The following is a 20135-nucleotide window of genomic DNA, read 5'->3' as shown; positions in this document are numbered from 1 at the left end:
CAAAGAGACCTACGGCAACATGTGCAAAAATCATTGAAGGTGGCAGGACAAGTTGAGAAATTGTTGAGTAAGGCATATGGAATCCTGGTTTTTATAAATAGAGGCATAGAGTACGAAAGCAAGAAGGTTATGGTGAACCTTTTATAAAACACTGGTTCCGCCTCAACTGGAGCACTGTGTCTGATTTTCGACACCACACTTTGAGAAGGATATAAAGGATTTGGACAGGGTGCAGAAACGATTTTAGAGTGTGGTTTCAGGGGTAAGGGGCTTCAGTTATGGAGATAGATTGGAGAACCTGGTGTTGTTCACCTTGGAGAAGAGACGATTGAGGGGAGATTTGATGGAGGTGTTCAAAATCATGAGAGATTTGGACAGAGCAGATTAGGGAGAAACTGTTCTCATTGGTGGAAGGATCGAGGACCAGAGGGCGCAGAAGAACCAAAGGCTTCAGCATGAAGAGAAACAAAGAACAAAGAAAAGTACAGCACAGGAACAGGCCCTTCGGCCCTCCAAACCCATGCCGACCGTGCTGACCGTCTAAACTAAAATCTTCTACATTTCGCTTTCACATAGTGAGTTGGTAGGTTTTAGAATACATTGGCAGAGTGAGTGGTGGAGAGAATCACAGCTTTCAAAAGGGAATTGGATTATTATTTGAAGAGAAAAGACTGTGCAAGGCTACAGAGATAAGGCAGGTAAGTGGAATAAGTTGAATTTCTCTTACAGACAGCCAGCATGGACAGGATGGGCTGAAGGACCTCTTTCTGTGCAGTAACCGTTCTATGGTTCAATGATTCAGTTGCAGAGATTAGACTGATGCTCTCAGTGCGCACTGAGTGGGAGGATTTTCCGTTTGGAAGACTAAGGGCGGGATTCACCATTGCCCGCCGCCGATATTGTAATCGCCGATTGGGCGGAGAATTCTTCCGACACCCAAACTGGGGCAGCGCCAGTTCGATGCCAGTTTTCTATCCTCCGCCACCTCCGAAATGGCATCATCATGTTGCACGCCGCACACTGTTGGAACGGCGTTGGCATGTCACCTGAAGACCATCCCCCGAGGCTCTGCCCGCCGATGGGCCTGGTTCCCGACAGCTCGGTTGACGTGTGGTCTCAATGGCCGGGAACCGGGCGTGGCAGCTGCGGACTGTGTCCAGCGCTGCTACAGTTGGCCAGGAGCCGTGCTGCTAGCTGGGGAGGGGCTTCCGCGAGGGCTGGGTGGACTGATGGGGGGTGGCCAGGGGATGGTTGGCAGCAATATTTGGCAGGTAGGGTCCGCGCACGGCTGGTGCCATGTTTTACGGTGTGACCGCTGTAGGTCGTCGGCGTGCACATGCGCGGCCATGGACCCAGCCGTTTTTGTCATGGGAGCCGCAGGTTTTACCCGGTATGGCTGCTAGCCCCTCACCAGTTTCAGGATTGGTGAGGCTTTGGCGCCCATTTTGGCAACGTAAAATGCCACCGTCCCTATGCCGGCATCGGCACGTAGCCTCCCAATCGGTGAGTCCAGCCCTATGTTCTCCCGCTAGAGGAGAATTATAATAATTTTGCGATCCCCCTCAGAGCGCAAATCAGGTTGCAATTCCGTACGCCTTGCCATGCAAATTTATGCATGGTGTAGAATACAAGTGATTCCTGAGGGAATCCCGCTATCGGCCGCCATTCTGAGCAGCCGGCCCGATATCGATGTCCCACGGCCATCCACCCCCACCTCGCACTGCAAATTAGCCCTGAACCCCACCCCCCCACACCAGAAAAGTTTGTCCACTACCCCAAGGGGTCTCCTTATGAGGGAGACTCCTCCTCTCAGGGACCCCTGTAATAGGGAGACCCCCCCCAGGGATCACTGTAATAGGGTGACCCCTGGGATCCCCTAATTAAAAGGGCTCTCCCCAAAAAGACTCCCTGACTAAAGGGGCCCTACACAGATGTCCTCTAACTAACTGGGACCCCCTTACTAAAGTGATCCCTCAAAGAGACCTACTGACTAAATGGACGCTCCCGCACAGATCCAACCTCCAAGAAAAGCTTCCGTCTGGAAGCTAGAGAGCACTAAGTGAATTTCATTCACTCAAGCATGAGATTTCAATGCACTTACCTCTCTTTGATGTGGTCAATGTTTGTAAACATTGGGGTTTCACCACTGAGAGTCACTGATGCATAAAGGGAAATTAATGGATCAAGGCTACAGATGCTTTGTGGATGCTGTCAATTACAACCCACTACTAGAATGTTGTGAATGGTTTACAGCTAATAGATCTGCAGGGTTAAAACACAGATCACAGCTGTTCTCTGAGGAATGGGCACTTCCAGGTCAGTGTTACAGTTGTAATTTTTTCAGTCCCTGTCTGGACTGTTCTCTGGCTTCCAGAAATGGGTCTCTTTTCTGGGGGGAGGGGGGTGAGGGGGGTATATGACCCATCTGCATTCATTTACTTCCTCCCAATGGCACGCTGTCGTGGACCTCCATTCCGACACCAGCGGGAGATCAGAGCATCATGTTTTGATCGAAGGCCCATGACGCCCAGCGCCGATCCCGATTTCCCAACTCCCCGCCGCATCATGGACCCCAATACCAGCGTCGGCCGAAGCAGAATCCAGCTTGAGGTTATCCTGCATAATTGCTAGTGCTGCCTATCGAATGAGACAGTAAATTGAAGCCCTCTCTGATCTCACATGTGGATGCAAAAGACGCACAGTAGTCTGAAGAGCCTGATTTACTTTCCACTGGTTTCACTTTCCACACAATCGTACGTTACGTTTAAGTCTGTGGTCAGGGTGTAAAATGAGCAGCCAATTCACTCTCAACATTCTCTGACCCAGGTCATTTATTTTTAATGGACCACTACAATTTTGTCACTAAAAGACTGGGGAAGGTTAACTGGTTTAAGGGAATGAAACGTGAAGCCTTTCTGCTCCAGTATTTGAGAAATAGTGATGATCAAGGATAGAGATCCTTTGAAGCAGTAAAGGGATTTGTGATAAATTATTGCCTGTTGCCGTAATGGGTGTCAACAATGGGAACGCATTAGCGTCTTTATTCTGAGAATAAACATTAATCCAAAAAAACAAAGCTAGCCAGGCACAGGTCCCAATTGTCATGATTTTTGTAATCAAATCACGTAACAAGTTAAATATCAGTTGATTTGTTTGGTGCTGCCTGTTCCAACCCTGCTTCTGTGCGAACTCATTCAAGACGGTCGATTCCAGTTTTATTGCTGTCTGAGATCACTGACTTAAAATAAATTAACTATGTCCCTCCTGTAAAAGTCCATGTAATATTTATTAACATTTTCAGATCTACCAGTCATGGTGAGAATTATATCCAAAAAGCTTAATTAGCCTGTGTTTACACTACTGCAAATGATGCTACAGTGTCACTGCAAACACACTTGAATCCAGAGCCAGAGTCCAGTCTAACACAATGGTAAGTCAGGGGAAAAGTCCCTTGAGAGATGAGTCATAAAGGAATAGACAGGGTGGATGTAGATTAAACTCTTCTCCTGGTTGGGGCCTCAAGAACCAGGGGGCACAATTTCAAAATAAGGGGAAAGCCACTTAGGACCGAGATTGGGAAAAGGTTCTTCACACAGAGGATTGTGAATATTTGGAATTCTCTACCTCCGAAGGCTGTGGAAGCTCCGTTATTGAGCATGTTTAAAGCAGAGATTGATAGATTTCTGATTAACAATAGCGTAAAGGGTTAGGAGATGGTGGGCGCAAAAAGCATTGGTGTCCAATCAGCCATGATCGTATTGAATGGTGGAGCAGGCTCGACGGGCTGAATGGCATCCTCCAATCCTATGTTCCGAGTTATCTACCCAAGTTTGGATTAGGGCAAATTATCAAGTAAAAGGGCTCTGTCTCTAGACTCATGACACACTTCCACTTTTGGAAGGAAAGGTGGTGATGTTCATCTTGAGGGTCATATAATGATCTATCAATGCGCTGTCGCCCATTTTGTGCCTCCTGGTGAAGCAGGATTTTAACCTGATATCACCACCATAACCATCTCATAATCTGGAATCTGTTTCACATAATTTACATCAACAGCTAATCAGGCAGCTCTCAGAGTTGTTTATTCCCAGCAATTCCTCCACCCAAACTCCAGGAAGACATTATAACCTTTATTGAGGTTCACTCCTCCTAGAAATTTCACTTCCTGATCTACTTGTAATCTGGTGAAGCCATTATCCTCCGCACCCCTGCTTCTTTTCCCAGATTCCCCCTTCAAGAACTATTCAGCAATAAGTCCAGCTCTCCAACTCTTGTCCTTGCCAATATTAATTAGATCCAGTCACTAATGCAAGCTATTCAAAATTCCTCTCATCGCTAGAAGTTCTCCCAGTGTTAAGGACCACTACTTCCTTCTCCAGTCCAATGTGCCAATAGGTATGTGCCATAAATCATTGGCTCCTTTGTGACTCCCCAACCCTATTCCATTGGCAGAAACCACTTAGATCTGACAGTATCAACCATGCTCTCCACATTGCTGTCTTTCTACCAGCCTCCCTAAACTAGTTCTTCAATAAGCCTAGGGCTCAAAAACTTGGAATTCTGCAGCAAGTAACTCACCTCCTGACTTCCCAAAGCCTGTCTACTATCCACAAGGCACAAGTCAGGAATGTAATGATATATTCTCCACTTTCCTGGATGAGAGCAGCTCCAACAACACTCAAGAAGCTCAACACCATCCAAGACAAAGCAGTCGACTTGACTGGCACCTTATTTACCACCTCCAACATGTACCCCCTCCACCACTGATGTACAGTAACAGCAGTGTGCACCATCTACAAGGTGCACTGCAGCAACTCACCAAGGCTCCTTCGATGGCACCTTCGAAACCCATGGACCACTGCCATCTAGAAGGACAAGGTCAGAAGATTCATGGAAACACCACCGCCTGCAGGTTCCTCTCCAAGCTCTATGAGGAATAAGCAACAAACACCACTATATGAAATATGGTAAATTAAAGACTCCATGCCAATGGGAGGGGCTGTGTGAAATTAAGTTGATCTATCACTGGGCTTGTAGTTGGACATTGGCCTCGACATTCCACTGTTCCTGCCTGAGTATTTCTGCACTCTCTGCATTGATGTTTGACTGCACTGTGTTATCAAGCAAGCTAACAGGTGCTCATTTAGTTAATTACAGTTTACAAGTCATACATACAATTAATGCTGTACCTAGATTCCATAATGTGGTAAGCAAAGGAAGGATGACTTGCAATACAAGGCTCTGGAGTGTTTATAACAACTTTCATCTCAGTAACCAAATCGTGACATTGCAGTGGCCAGATCCATCCTACTGGGATAGGAGCAGACAGGGGAGGCAGTGACGTAGTGGTATTGTTGCTGTTCTAGTAATCCAGAGACCCAGAGTCATGTTCTCGGGAGCCGGGTTCAAATCCCGCCATGGCAAATGGTGAAATTTGAATTCAATAAAAAACTGGAATTAGAAATCTAAAGGTAACCATGAAACCATTGTCGAATGGCGTAAAAAAAACATCTGGTTCACTAATGTCCTTTATAGAAGGAAATCTGTCATCCTTGTCTGGCCTACATGTGACTCCAGATCCACAGACTCTTAAATGCTCTCAGGGATGGACAATAAATATTGGCCCAGCCAGCGATGCCCACATCCCATGAACAAAACAAAATCTAGAACATTCAACAAGTGAGGACCTGTAGCTAAAGGCAACAGTTTGGTTACTGAGGTGAAAGTTGTTATAAACACTCCAGAGCCTTGTAGCTAAAGGCCACAATCCTATCATCACCAACATTTTGTCAAACTCTCTATGAAGGTTGAACAGTCAGCTCTGATAAATAATAACAAAATCCTGCACTGTAGAATTCAGATTTTACAATTCATGCAAATTAATTTGAATTCAAACAAAACCAAAGTGGTTCATAATTTGATTTGCCAGTCATTGGGCTGCTGTTGCAGTTAATTACTTTTACAGGAATAATTCATACTGGTTCAATGAAACACCTTCTACTCACCCTTAAAATGAGGTAACGAACGGGGAGCCAACAGGGCTGCATGTGATATTAAACGGACTGTAAAATATATTTTGGCGAGTGAGTTCAGAAGGGAAAAGGAGGCTTGAAATAAGGAGCTTACATTTATATGACATTTCAACACATCCAAAGCATTTCGGGTTCGACAAGTGTATTTTTTAATAAAAAGCAATATCCTCCTTTGAAATATAGTCCCTGTGGTTTGCTAGATTATAAGGTCTGCTGACAAATTCCGACGATCAATGAGTAGCTAAGTTATTTTTGATTGAAGAACACATTTTGAAGTCATGACACCAGGGGAGAATTCCTCTGTTCTTCTTTGAAATATTGTCATGGGATCTTTTAAACAAGCTGGGAGGACAGACTCAGAATATCTCACCCTGAAAGTTGGCACCCCCAACCGTGGCGCCCCCACAGACTGGAGTGTCAGCCTGGGTTACGCGTTCACTCATGATTTCCTGTACTGATTCATTAGTGTCTTCACATGCATGGGGCAAATTTAATGCCCTCCCCTCTGGACAGGTTTGGGGAACATGGAGGGAATTTAATCGGTCAGGAGGATGGTGCAGAGTGTGAGATAAAAGAACAGATATGTGTGCAAATCTTTGAAAATTGTACAAAAAATCCGATAACAATAGAAGGGAATTTCAACTTCCCCAATATTAACTAGGAAAGCCAAAGTGTGATAAGTTAGAGGGTCCAGACTTCTTAAAATGTATCCAGGAGAGCTTTTTATGCCAACACATAGGGAGTCCTCTAAGGGAGGAATTGTACCTGATCAAGTTGTAGGGAATGAAGCCAGGCAAGTGGATAAAGTTTCAGTGGGGATCATTTTGGGAACATTGACTATGGCCGGGCTTCTCCGAGCCCGCGGTGGAGAATCGCCGGGGGCTTGGGAAATTCACGGCATGCCACTCCGACGCCGGGCCGCCGATTCTCCGGCGACCGGAGAATCGGAACCAATCGCGCTCGCACGGTCGCCGTGGCACTGGTTGGGGGCCACTGAAATAGGCCCCCGTGGCGATTCTCTGTGGGCGACCGGCCGAACCCCCACTGGCATGGTTTACATCTGGTACCACCCAGTGGGAGCTCGGACCCGATGCCATGGTGGCGGTCCTGGTGGGGGTGGGGGGAATCTGACTCCGCGGGGGGGCCTCAGCAGTGGCCTGGCCCGCGATCAGGGGCCACCGATCGGCAGGCCATCGTGATCTGGGGGGGGACCTACCTTCCTCCGCGCGGGCCCGCTGTGTGGCTCCGCCATGTCGGCGGTGCCCGCGCCAGAGTGGGCCGCCTCGCGCAGGAGCAGACCTGCTTGCAGCCACCGTGCGCATGCATGGCCACGGGGTTTGGACAGCAGGGCCTCACTGGCAAACAGAGCTGCGGGTTGCATGCTGGGGCTCTGCTAGCCCCTTAGAAAACAGAGAATCACACCCCGGACTTTGGAGGAAAAAGTCCGGAGTGATTCTCGCCCCTTTTCTGGCGGGCGTGGGGACTTATAATAATAATCGCTTATTGTCGCGAGTAGTCTTCAATGAAGTTATTGTGAAAAGCCCCGGTCGCCACATTCCGGTGCCTGTTCAGGGAGGCTGGTACAGGAATTCAACCCGCGCTGCTGGCATTGTTCTATATTACAAGCCAGCAATTTAGCCCACTGTGCTAAACCAGCCCCAGGACGTAGTCCCGAAATGGGAGAATCCCAGCCCAGAACTCAGTAGAATTTAAGGTTGTTGTGGAAATGGACAAAGATAGACTCAATATTAAGGTTCTTAATTGGAGGAGGGCCATTTATGATTTTATAACAACAAATATAAATGTAAACATAACTCAGTAAATAACAACCCCCAACCAACAATCATACCCAGCCAACATGGCTTGTACACACAATTACCCAGTCCCTCCTCCTCCTCTTGATGATCCTGTCTAAACTAAACTAAACTATCTCCCCCTACCCCCCCATCATTCCCTAACACCCTCCCCCATTGTCTCTGCTGACAGTTTAGTTTTCTCCGAAGAAGTCGATAAACAGCTGCCACCTCCAGACGAACCCTAATGTTGATCCTCTTAGGGCGAACTTGACTTTTTAAAGCCTGAGAAACCCAGCTATGTCGCTAACCCATACCCCAATTCCGGGGGCTTCAACTCCCTCCACGCTAATAAGATCCATCTCCGGGCTACCAAGGAGGCAAAGGCCAAAACGTCAGCCTATCTCGCCCCTGGGCCTCCGGGTCTTCCGACACTCCAAAAATAGCCACCACTGGACTCGGTGCCACTCTTGTATTTAATACATCAGAAAAACCTTCCCAGAATGCCCTAAGCTTCGGACATGCCCAAAACATGTGGACATGGTTTGTGGGCCCTCCCGCACACCTCCCACGCCTATCCTCTACCCCTTCAAAAAATCTGCTCATCCGGGCCACCGTCACGTGTGCCCGGTGGGCCACCTTAAATTGTATCAGGCTGAGCCTGGCACATGATGATTCTACCCTGGGCATCCTCCCACAGACCTGCCTCTAGTTCCTTACCCAACTCATCTTCACACTTACGCTTTACATTCCCGATCTGGGTTCCCTCCCACTCCATGAGCTCTTTATAAATTTCCGAGACCATCCCCTCCCCCACTCTCGTTAACCAGGAGCAGCTACTTGTAGGAAAATCTGCATCAGAGCAGTGGGTTCATTCAAAAAGGAAAAAGAGAGAGTGCAGGGCCAACATATTCCCATGATAACAAAGGGTGGGAGCAATAAGTCCAGAGAACCCTGGATGTCAAGGGTCGGATAAGACAAAAAAAAGCAAGGCTTTTGGCAAATATCAAGGGCTCAAAATAGCAAAGCCTTAGAGGAGTACAGAAAGTGTAGAGGATTACTTAAGAAAGAAATTAGGAGAGTGAAGAAGTAGCATGAAAAAGCACTGGCGGGTAAAATAAAGGGAAATCCAACAATGTTTTCTAAGTATATAAGGGCAGGAGGTTGACCAGTGGAGGCGTATGGCTAGGGTTAGGCTGATGAAGAAGGTAAGAGCCCATGGGATCCAAGGCAATTTGGCAAACTGGATCCAAAACTGGCTTAGTGGCAGGAGGCAGAGGGTGATGATTGAAGGTTATTTTTGTGACTGGGAGCCTGTGTCCAGTGGTGTTCTATAGGGATTGATGCTGGGTCCCTTGTTGTTTGGTAGTTCATATAAATGATCTGGATGTGAATGGGAGTTATGATAAGTAAGTTTGCAGATGACACAAAAATTGGTGGTGTGGTAAATAGCGAGGAGCAAGGCCTTAGATTACAGGATGAAATAGGTGGGCTATATCATCTTGTATTATTGGCTTTGTCTATATATGCTGTGTTTGTCTAACCTACCTCTTCACTCACCTGATGAAGGAGTTACGCTCCAAAAGCTAGTAATTCCAAATAAACCTGTTGGACTTTAACCTGGTGTTGGAAGACTTCTTACATGGATTATATAGATGGAGAGAGGGGTGGAGGAGTTTGGGAAGAATAGAAGGTCAGGGATTGGTCAGAGCTCATGAGAGATTGACCAAGATGTCATGGACACAGGACAAAGGGAGCGTTAATGGTGGCATAATCTTATTTGAAATAATCTTATCTGAATTAATCTTATGTGACCTCACCAAAGTTCAGAGGCTGCAGCCCATCATCCCTCACAGATGGAAGATTATCAGGTATTCCAGTTATGCTCTTCCCCACAAGAGCAAACTTTCTCTGCATCCAATCTATCCAAATCTTCATAATCTTAAAGATATCTTTTAAGTCACTCCCTCAGCCTTCTTTTATCAGGAGCAGAGCGACCCAAGCAGCTTATCCTTTACTGATAGGTATACCAATATTACTCTTTGGGGTCCCAGGTGGTTGAGCATGTGAGCTTCCAATGCAGAGTTTAATGTCTTTGTTTAAATGGTTCCTTAAAAATTCAGTCAAACTCCTACACTTGTCCCCTATCACCAATTCTGCTGATTCGCCACAGCTCCCCTTTCACCAGTGATGTTTTCATGGCCATCTATGACAATTGGTTTTGGAAGGAATAATGTGATGAGGCAAAGTATTCTTTAATTGTTAAGTAACTATTCGATGTACCCAAGACTCTCATGGTACCTGATGGAGTAAACACCTGTCAGAGTGCAGCTTCTGAGGAGATATTCAGCTGAGAGTGGGTGGAGTGCGGCATCTAATTCCAACCACTGCCAACGCTTTTGATGGATCAGATGTGTCGCTGACAGCAGCAATCAGAGTTAATGACCTTGCTGATTATCAAAGCTTCAGCAAAATGGCTCTTTAATCTCCATGAAGTTCAAAGCCAATCTCAGCAGGTGGAAGCTAGAAATCCGAGCTCTTCAATCCTGCCCTCACAGGCGGTTTCTCCAAAGGTATCACTTGTTGGGGGAATTCCTTTGAGCACAAAAACTTCATACCCAGAAAATGGTGTTGCTCCCATGCTGAGCAGCTCTGACTGTTTTCATAAAACAGAATATTCCAAAAATAGGTTTTTAATTCACTAAGAATTAAATAGAAAATAGACCGCAGAAACAGGCCTGTGCCTGTACTTCTGCTCAACAAGGGTCTCCTCCAATTGCATCTATTCCCTTTTCCCTCATCTACTCAATCAGATTCCTGTTGAAAACATCAAGCTATTCGGTGGGATTCTCCATCGGCGGGAGCTTCCACTTCGCTGGCAGTGTGCTCACGTCTATGGATTTACCGATGGCGTGGGGCAGGCTGAAATGGGAAACCCCATTGTCTAGCTGCCAGGACGGAGGATTCCCCCTGCCAGCCGTACCAGAAAACGGGTCTGATGGGATGGAGAACCCTGCCCATTGTCTCAATAACGTCCAAACAACTCCATTCAACAACTCTCAGCATAAAGACATTTCTCTTTCTTCCCCTATTGGATTTATCAGCAACTACCTTGGACGGGATTTTCTGTCGGCCAACAGCGGAATCGGGAAACACGATTGGGCAGAGAATCTGTTCCGGCTCCAAAATCATGGGGGGGGGGGCGGTCTCAAGCCAAATCGCAATTCTCCGTCTCCTCGACAACAGCATCAATGCGTTTCAGAATGCATGCACAGTGAACACCCTTGGCGTATCATTAGTGGGCCTGACCTGGGATTCTCCGGGGCCTCCGTGACTCCCTGCTTCCACTAGGTCGACGATGAGGTTCACTTGTGCTTTTAAAAATCGTGAAACTAGCGCCGTGGCTGATGAGGGCAGGAGAGGAGGTAGGACTCGGAGAGGCGTGACCATGGGCTGCCGGCTGGACACTGGCTGGGCTGACTGGGTTGGGGGGACTGCTCGAGCCGGGGGGCATGGTGTTGGGGAACGGGTCGTGGGGGCGGGATGACCCCTCGCGGGACTGGGACGGTGTCCAGGCAGGACCGTCATTGCCGCGACCTGCAAGTCTCGCTGCGCACCTCAATGGTCACTCAACGTGAACCCTGGTTCTGCAGAGTGACACCAGCCATATGGGTGCCCCCATTCATGCACCCAGCCCCCACTCTCTCACCCCCACGCCCCAGCCCCCATCCTACTACCCGCGTGGGTTTCCTCCGGGTGCTCCGGTTTCCTCCCACAGTCCAAAGATGTGCAGGTTAGGTCCATTCCCCGCAACCCAGCCCCCACCCACCACCCTCTGAAACCCAACTTCACCCCACCACCACCCCGCACTTCAGCCCCCACCCTACTAGTTCACACACCCCACAATCTGGCATACTGCCCCCCAACTAGCCTCCACCTCTGGCAGCACGCCCAAGGGAAATGACCACTGTAACCCCTACAGGGGTGCCGGATGGTGCCGCAGAGCATCCCGCTGCCATGGGCAGCGCCAGCCGATGGTACCCCTGGCAGCAGGGATGGGCACCAGGGCAGAGACCCCCACAGTGCTTGGCTCCGACGGTGTCCGGGGTGAATGGGGAGGGGATATGTGGGGGCACCATACAACCCATTGGACCTGGTTGAGCACGGGGTATGCACCTTGCTAACATGTAGGCCTTTCGCACCCTGCAGTCAATGGATATTGGAATACGACCAGAAACTATGGCTTTCCTCCTAGTCGCCGATGCCCTGGGGTCTGCCCTGTGGCTGTACGAACAGGAAGCTCAACATGGAGAGCCAGCCGTCCAACAGGCCGAAGAGGAGGAGTTGGTGCAAAAGAGGGGCTGCATGAGACCTTGCATGTACCGGAAGGGCCTGTCATTCGAGGATCTCCCAGAGGGGCATACCGAAGATTCCGGCTCAGCAGGGGGACAGTGCAACATATCTGCCAGATCGTGGCGCACCTGGCACCGCGGGGAACTGGGGGAGGACACTCAGTGGCCGTCAAGGTGAAGGTCGCTCAGGTATTCTTTACCACGGGGTCCTTCCAGATGTCAAGGGGGACCTGTCCAGAATCTCACAGAGCTCAGTGCACAGGTATATCCGCGCCATCAGAGAGGCCCTATATGCCCAGTCAGCACAATATATCCATTCCAATGTGGACCAAGGCCACCAGGATGCCTGGGAAGCAGGGTTCGCCACCATCGCCAAGAGGCCCCCGATCCAGGGGGTGATCGATGGGATGCATGTCGCCCTACGAGAACCTGCAGATGACAAGCCGCTCTACACAAACCGAAGTGCTGAGGGTTTTGGCCAAGGGTGGTATCATGACTGGTACAGGCTTGAAGGGTCAAAGGAGCTGTGCTGTATTGTTCTTTGTTCTTTGAAAGGAATTCCACTCGATGAGCGTGTCAATGTGTTCACCAAGGCTAACAAGCACAGAACGCACTGATTGCCTCTGGGTTCACCGACTAAGGGTGGGGTCTGGCCAGGGGCATGGACATTGCAATCCGCACCCACACCACCCTCCCACCCCACCCCCCAACTCCACCTGCAACCCCCTCAGTGATACATACCTGCCGCACTACGGGACTGTGGGGCCTGGGATGGCAGTAACAGCAGGTCTTGTTCAAGGGATGGAAGATAATGAGCTCTGGTGCTCCGCATCATTTACCAACGTCTGACTCCTGCCTATGGTAGCACTTTCCACCATCCACCTGAGTGATCCCTGCGTGCTCCGGTTTCCTCCCACAGTCCAAAGATGTGCGGGTTAGGTGGATTGGCCATGCTAAATTGCCCGTAGTGTCCTAATAAAAGTTGGGTTAAGGGGGAGGTTGTTGGGTTACGGGTATAGGGTGGATACGTGGGTTTGAGTAGGGTGATCATGGCTCGGCACAACATTGAGGGCCGAAGGGCCTCTTCTGTGCTGTACTGTTCTATGTTCTATGTTCTATGTGGGCCACCTGGAACTGAATGTAAAGTTTGTTAGAATCCCCACGAGATCCACGGTGACGACCCGAATAATCTTGCGATTCACCTTGTAGAGTACAAACTCCTTCGCTGAGAGGCAGAGGGAACACAATCAAGAACAGACATTAGACTCCAGACACATTTGTTAATTTTATTTAAGCCAGAACAGTTCATTCCACCTGGATCGAGGGTGAAGCTAAAACATAGAGGCCACCTGCCAAATCGACCCACCCACTAATGATAAAAGCAAACGGGCCTATAAAGGAGTCCTGGGAAGATTACACAAATGAAGGTTTATTTGACAAACAAAAGTAAAGGTCACACACGGTACACAGCACATATGTCCCAGCCGGGACAACAAAACATATCGATCCCAATCCAGGCCGGCTATTAAGTATAAGACTTACAAGTCACAGTTGCTAGGCCTCCACCCCTCAGCGGGGAAGCTCCTATTCCATGAGATGCACGGGGAGATCAATTGGGTTGTCCTATGGGTCCTGTGAAGGTTATTACATCTCTCCCACCCAAAGTTCAGAGGTCAATCTGTCATTGGGAGGAGGTCTCCTTCACTACTTTGCTTGTGGCTGTGTTTCCAACAGCTGTGCGGCTGGGTCGGCAGGGGAGGGGGGGATATAATGCATCAGAGAGCGTCGCTTTCATGCCAGTCGTCTGGGGGAGTCTGCAGATGGTCTCCCTGACCAAAGCATCATCAGATATTATTAATGATTCCGTCTCCATGTCTGACCCAGAATCCTCCATCTCACACACATCGATGCTCTGGCCCTTGGGGAGTATTGCTCCCTGGCTCATAGATGATGGGGCTGGCACTGGTGCAAGTTCCCTGCCTTTGAGGTGACCCACATATTTGTGTACAGTAGGCTCCTTGGTTTTGACCATGTAAGAGACTGGCCCAGTCTTCTCGACTAGGATCTGGGGAAGTCGGCGTGTAACCGCACCCAGGGCCAGCCTGGCCACTTCGAGGGTAAAGTTGGGCTGATGGTGGGAGCTTTTGATGCTCTTTGCATGCCTTACACTGCTCTTGGCCAATGGGTCTGACCACAATCTTGCTCAGGTGGCAGTTGGGTCCCATAGGCTCTGCTCTTGGGGGATGTTGCTCGCCGGATTGGGGGGTGGCCAATGCCATTTACCTCCATATTCATAGTCACAATGCTCGGCCAGCTTTCTTAGGCACATGAGGAATTCCGTGACCAACTCCCTAGGGGTTCTCCCAGCCATGTTGAACCTATACCTCTGCGCTATCACCGACGGTTTGGGATTGTAAAGGTCTGCAACAAGTGTTACTAGCTCATCAAAGGTTTGTGAATCTGGTGCTGCCGGGTAGATAAGGCTTTTGATCGCACTAAAGGTTGAGGCTCCACAGGCGGTCAGGAGCATGACCTTCAGTCGGTGGTCTCCTGTAATTGCATTCGCCTGAAAGAAATGCCGCATGTATTCAACATACGGGGCCCAATCTGCTATACCTGCATTATAAGCCTCAAGTCTCCCAAATAGCAGCATTTTAAAACTTGCTCTGACCTTGCTCTTGTGCTGAGGAATTCAAACACGGTCCGGATGTCCAGAATCACAGCCGTAATGTTTCCTCATAGCCAGTGTAAAATCTTCAGGATATCCAGGAAAGTTACAAAAAGGTTTATTTTGCAAACAAATAAAAGGCCACAATGCAGCATACATCACACAAATCCCAGCCAGGCCTACCGATCGTGCCGGTCCCAATTCGGGCTGGCTTTAAAATACAAGATTCACAATCCCCAGATGCTAGGCCTCCGCCCCTCAGCGGGGCTGCTCAGATTCCACAAGACCGATCAGGAGATCATTTGTGTCGTCCCTGTGAGCCTCATGAGGGTTATTACTAGGCTGTGTAAAATTACTTTCAATTGGCCCATAAATAGGCTACATTGCCTGCATAATTGTTGACGGTCACGCTTCCGGGTCTCGAGTGCACGGCAACCAAAATATTGCATGACTGCGCAATGACATTGGGACATGTACCCCACATCTTCTCTCACGATTTCACGCACTTCCAGGTTGGGTGCGCGCCCAAGTAATGTAAAGTTCTGGCCCATGTTCCACATGAGCCTCTTCATCTCACCCCATCAACATTCACTTCCATTAGCTTCTCCGTCATGTGTTTATCTAACTTCCTTTCAAATACATTGACACTATTCATCTCAACCACTCAACTTGGCAGACAGTTCCACATTTTGTTTATACACTCAAGGAATGTGGGCTTAACTTGTTGGACCATATTTATTTCCCATCCCTAATTTCCCTTGCCAAGGTGGCGGTACGCTGCCTTCTGTAGTCCATGTGATGTAGGTACACCCACAGTGCTGTTAGGGAGGGAGTTCCAGGATTTTGACCCAGCAACAGTGAAGGAATGGCGGCATACTTCCAAGTCAGGATGCTGAGTTACTTAGAGGGGGAACCGCCAGGTGGTGGTGTTCCCATGTATCTGCTGCCCTTGTCCTTCTAGAAGGTAGTGGTCATGGGTTTGGGGGTGCTGCTGAAGGAGCTTTGGTGAGTTCCTGCAGTGCATTGTCACCACTCTCCAGATTTCAAAGTTTCTCCTCCATTCTTCCTTGGATTTATTAATGACTCTCTTGTACTTAGGCCCTTAGTTTTGGTCTTGCTCGCAAGTGGAAACATCTTCTGTGCATTTTCCCCATTAAACCCCTTCATAATCTTGAAGAACTCTATCGGTCAGCGCTCCAGTTTTCCTTTTTCTCGAGGAAAGGACCACAGCCTGTTCAATCTTTCCTGTTAGCTATAATCTCTCAGTTCTGTGATCATCTTTGTGAATATTTTTAATATATTCTCTAGAACCCCTATTATTTTTATAATAGGGAGACCAGAACTGTGCTCCAAATGATGAGCTTCATGCACTTTATTTGAAGATCGGTTCGAAAATGAATTTTCCAAATGGACACTACAATGGTGTTATCCAATTAACAGAAAAAAACTGCTTCAGCCATTACACCTAATCATCATAGTTAGCTGGATTGAAACAGATGTCAATTGATCTCTCTGCTATTCCCTGCCCTGTATCCAATCTTCCGTGCCTACCAAAATGCATTATCTCCCATTTATCTACATTGAAGTTCATTTGCCAATTACACGCCATTCAGCGTCTTCCTGGATGAATAAAATGAATATCATCCAAACAGTGGAGAGAGAAAATGAAACCAAGGTTTCCGCACTGACATTATCATATCAGTCCTATGATTTGCAGTGATGGGAGGCACTCTGGTTTGGCCCTGGGAGGGTTACCAAGGCACAATGTGCAGGCACCTCCTGTCAGTAGTGGAAGGGAATTCAGGGTTAGTAGAAGACTAATTTTACAAATGTGTGCTGTTGGCAACCATTTTTTCTCACCTCGACCCCAGATCAGGAAGAACTGCATGTACAACTGACTCAGATTTATAAAATTATAATGTACAACTGACTCAGATTTATAAAATTATCCCTTAAAAACTATGTATGGCATTATTCCATAATGTTATTATATTGTACACACTCCATGCTTGGATTCTTGTCCAACAACAGTTTGCATTTATGTAACACTATTAAATGTGTTAACCCGCTTCACCAGAGTCTCCTTAAGATTGGAGCAATAGAATGAGCTAATATACATAGATACATAGAACATACAGTGCAGAAGGAGGCCATTCGGCCCATTGAGTCTGCACCGACCCACTTAAGCCCTCACTTCCACCCTATCCCCATAACCCACTAACCCCTCCTAACCTTTTTGTACATAAGGGCAATTTAGCATGGCCAATCCACCTAACCTTGCACATCTTTGGACTGTGGGAGGAAACCAGAGCAACCGGTGTAAACCCATGCAGACACGGGGAGAACGTGCAGACTCCGCACAGACAGTGACCCAAGCCGGGAATCGAACCTGGCGCTGTTAAGCCACAGTGCTAGCCACGTGTGCTACCGTGCTGCCCAAATAAACTATCAGGCCAGGTGATATTAATTCTTTGTCAAAAAAGGTGGATTGTAATGAGCGGTTTAAAAGAAGAAAGGGAATTCCAGAGTTTAGTACCCAGGCAGCGGATGGCACGACCACCGAAAGTGGAGCAGTTCAAAATGTGCAAGGTATCAGAATTGGAGGAGCACAGAGATTTCACAGGCTTGTAGAGCTGAAGGAAAATAGGGAAGAAATTGAATTTATATCGCGCACTTACTAACTTAGGGCCTCTCAAGGCCCTGTACAGCCATTGAAGCACTTCCTGGTGTGTTGTCACTCTGGTAACAATAGAAACTCGAAACAGGAGATGTTGTTTGGTGAATTTTTAATCGGGCACAATGGCCAAGACAAGGAAGAGGGATAAGATCCCCAAGAAATGCTCAGACTTTGGTGAGTGACTACAGGAAGGAAGGAAAATCAAAGCGTTAGGATATTCATGTTCTTCCATAATGGCCCTGGCAGCTCAGGAACATCATCCACCAGGTCTGCCCTGGAGTCTTCAGGAATAGAAGGTTAATCTCCAGGACTCTGTCTCGAGTGAAACTCAGGAGAAAAGTCTGAGGAGGCGACAAAACATACTGGATTTCTGGGGGAGGGGGGGTTTATTGCTTTTATAAGAATAATCTTTATTATCGTCACAAGTAAGCTTACATTAACACCGCAATGAAGTTACTGTGAAAATCCCCTAGTTGCCACATTCCGGCGCCTGTTCGGGTACACTGAGGGAGAGTTCAGAATGTCCAATTCACCTAACAGCATGTCTTTCGGGGCTTGTGGGAGGAAACCAGAGCATCGGAGGAAACCCACACAGACACAGGGAGAACGTGCAGACTCCGCACAGACAGTTACCCAAGCGGGAATTGAACTTTAGACTCTGGCGCTGTGAAGCAACACTGCTACCCACTGTGCTACCGTGCCGCTCCTTTTGTTTATTAGTTTGAAAAATAGTGGAGATGGAATGGAGCAGGTGGGGGATTTTTGGCTGACAGTCAAGAATCATCCAATCATTGTGAGGCTGTGGGACATTGGAAAGATGGACATGTTAGGTAGCCAATGGCAGAAGGCTGCAGGTGGAAATCCTCGGATAATGTCCAATCAGAATTGTCCGACCTACTGTCTCTGAATTGCAGAGTTTTGTATAACTCGCTGGCTAAGCCTAGCATTTGTTGCCTATCCCGCTGCCCTTGAGAAGGTGGTGGTGAGTCACCGCTTTAAACTGCAAAAGTCTATGGGTTGTGTGTACACCCACCATGCTGTTAGGAAGGGAGTTTCAGGATTCTGACCCAGCGATAGTGAAGGAACAGCGATATATTTTCAACTCAGGATGGTGAATGACTTGGAGGAGAACTTAGATGATGCGCGATCAATAACTACCGAAACAAAGGAATAGTCCGAATTGAAGGCTTTAATCTACAAGATGTTTCCCCAGCAGCTCTAGTACAGAAAGAATGATGGCCGCTGAGAAACACGGGTTATTATACCCCGCCTCATTGGGCGGAGCTACCTTACGTCTTGACCAATGAAAAGGCAACACTTGGGCCAATGAGCAGCGAGCCTTCTCCACCAATGGTAGCTCACATTACCTCTAGTCATACTACCACATTCACCCCTTGTTGAGAAATGAACCGGGGGGGTGCTCATTGAGAAGCGGGGGGGGGGGGGGGGGGGGGGGGGGGGGGGGGGGAGCTTGGGCGTCCAGCCATGACTGGTAGTCATGTGTGGCTGGGACAATTTACTGGTAGTATGACTAGTGATATGGGACTATACCTCTCCAATGGCGGCTGCCCACTGGCCCATAACTATGTACAGAGTTGTGTTATCACACGGCAAATTATTTACAGAGTAGGAGGAAAGAAAAGGTCCATTAAGAGTTCATATCGACTCGATCAGACGATCGGGGGCCTTGGACGTCCTCTGCCACCGACGGAGCTTCGTCGGAGATGTTGGAGATGCGGGCGTCCATGACTTCGGGAGCGATGATCCGGTCCTCGTTGAGGTTTCAACACCCCTAGACAGAGCTGGTGAGGGCCAGGCCGTTGGGGGGCGTCTAGGCCTCTAGGCGGCGTGAATGAGGGGGTTGGTGGGCCAGGGATGGAGCGCCTGCGGGGAGCAGTTGCGGTTGGAGGGGGGTGGGTGGGTCTGGTGCCGGGGGCGATGGCGGGGATCCAGTGTGCGCCAGGTCCCGTAGAGAGACCGTGTCTTGTCAGCCATCGGGGTACTCCACATACGCATATTGCAGGTTAGCGTGGAGCAGCTGGACCCTCTCGACCAACGGGTCCGATTTGTGCGCCCGCACGTGTTTCCGGAGCAGTATGGGCCCGGGGACTGCCAGCCAGGTCGGGAGTGGGGTCCCTGAGGAAGACTTCCTGGGAAAAACAAGAAGGCGTCGTGAGGGGTTTGATTTGTAGACGTGCAAAGTAGCGACCGGATGGAGTGGAGGGCGTCTGGGAGGACCTCCTGTCAGCGGGAGACTGGGAGATTTCTGGACCGTAGGGCCAGTAGGACGGTTTTCCAGACCGTACCGTTCTCCCTCTCGACCTGTCCGTTACCCCGGGGGTTATAACTGGTCGTCCTGCTTGAGGCAATGCCCCTGCTGAGCAGGAATTGACGCAGTTCGTCACTCATAAAGGAGGACCCCCTATCGCTGTGAATGTAAGCGAGGAATCCGAACAGGGAGAAAATGCTGTGGAGGGCTTTTATGATGGTGGATGTGGTCATGTCGGGGCAGGGGATGACGAACGGGAAGCGGGAGTACTCATCAATCACGTTGAAGAAGGACGTGTTGCAGTTGATAGAGGGGAGGGGACCTTTGAAGTCCATGCTGAGGCG

The sequence above is a fragment of the Scyliorhinus canicula genome, chromosome 20 (genome assembly GCF_902713615.1).
Source record: "Scyliorhinus canicula chromosome 20, sScyCan1.1, whole genome shotgun sequence".
Classification (NCBI taxonomy): Eukaryota; Metazoa; Chordata; class Chondrichthyes; order Carcharhiniformes; family Scyliorhinidae; genus Scyliorhinus; species Scyliorhinus canicula.
The sequence above is the reverse complement of the archived record's forward strand: the minus strand, read 5'-3'. Positions refer to the sequence as shown.